The sequence below is a fragment of the Halyomorpha halys genome, unplaced genomic scaffold, assembly GCF_000696795.3.
Source record: "Halyomorpha halys isolate HHAL.00 unplaced genomic scaffold, Hhal_1.1 Scaffold1442.1, whole genome shotgun sequence".
NCBI classification, from domain to species: domain Eukaryota; kingdom Metazoa; phylum Arthropoda; class Insecta; order Hemiptera; family Pentatomidae; genus Halyomorpha; species Halyomorpha halys.
In genome coordinates this window covers 146,481-147,946 of record NW_027108766.1, presented here as the reverse complement: position 1 = coordinate 147,946, position 1,466 = coordinate 146,481, and positions in this window count along the sequence as shown.

Here is a 1,466-nt window from a genome sequence, read left to right as displayed (position 1 = left end):
ATAATTAAACACCACTGGATTCATATAACACTGTATATTTGATTAAACACGTTTTATTCCACCATTTTATTCACCAGAATATTCTACTGGGTGATTAATATTAAAGAGGAATTCGGGGTTATTTAGCTTCTTTAAGCAATGACTTGTTGCCTCAAAACAATTTGGACACAGTTAACACCCGATACAGTACACGTACATTAGGCATTAACATATCATAGTGCACTATACACAGAGAGGACAAACCTGTGGTTAGAACATGTGTAGACACAGAGGACAGCAACATGTGAGCCGCCACATCGCGCACATGCTTGGCTGTCCATGACCTATGACCTATCGTAGCAATGATCATCACATACAGTCCCAATTGGATTCCAATAATATGTACAGGGTAAGCAGGGGCCTTGAATGTTTACACATCTAGTGATGAGTAAAGTAAATAGGTAATATTATCTCTAATGTAAATAACTTTGATGTGAAACTACACCTATGTTTAACTTAGGCATTCCCCGGAGTAAAAATTGGGAGATATTACCCAAATTAATTATTATACTGGTAAGCTGGTTTAAATTAAGGAATTACTGATAGTTTGCTGGTAATGATGGAGTGGACTGTATTTAAATAACTTGATATAATGGTTTTAAACTAAAATAACATCTATTCTCTTAAATGGTTTCTGACACGATTAGCTGTAGAGTTTGAGCAAAGTGATTACAATGTATGTTAGTTGTAAATTTGGTTTTATTACATTAATTGATGAAGATTACATTTTACTTATTTGATTATATGGAGCTTGAAGGTTGGTTCTGATGTGCATGTGATTATGGAAGGAGGGTTCTCTCTTCTCATCCTCCTGCCGCCGCCGCCTCTCTCGCCTGAGTCTGAGGTTTTACTCCCTCATCATTATGAGAAGAGACCTCCTTGAAGAGTTCTGTCCTCTTCTTCTCGTGTCCAGGTCAGGATGGCTTCTTTACTGGTACTAAACCCGTTGTTTTGGGGACCAAGATGGCTGCCCAGGCTTCTTACCGCACATCTTTGCCTCTAGATGACATCATGAATTTCTTTTCAGAAGTGAGGGGGCGCCTTACTTAAACAACCTATATCAGCTAATTGTTATAGAACATGAACTATATTTTTTTATCAATAAATCAATTTAATATCCAACACAGTCTCAACACTATTTATTTATTTGTCCTACGTTTCGGCCCTTCCAGCCATCCTCAGGGACATCTTCAACATAAATTTCCTCTCACATTAATTATTTTCTACTTGCAGGCTATTTTGCCCAGGTCAATTTCTTTATTTAGGTTAAAACCTCTCTATTTAAATTTTAAAAAACATTCATTTATTTATTCTATAATATTGTCCACACTATACTATATGTCTATACGTAGGTTATAAAAGGTTTGTTATATGGTGTGGGTTTTTATAGTGTGGACAATATTATAGAATAAATAAATGAATGTTTT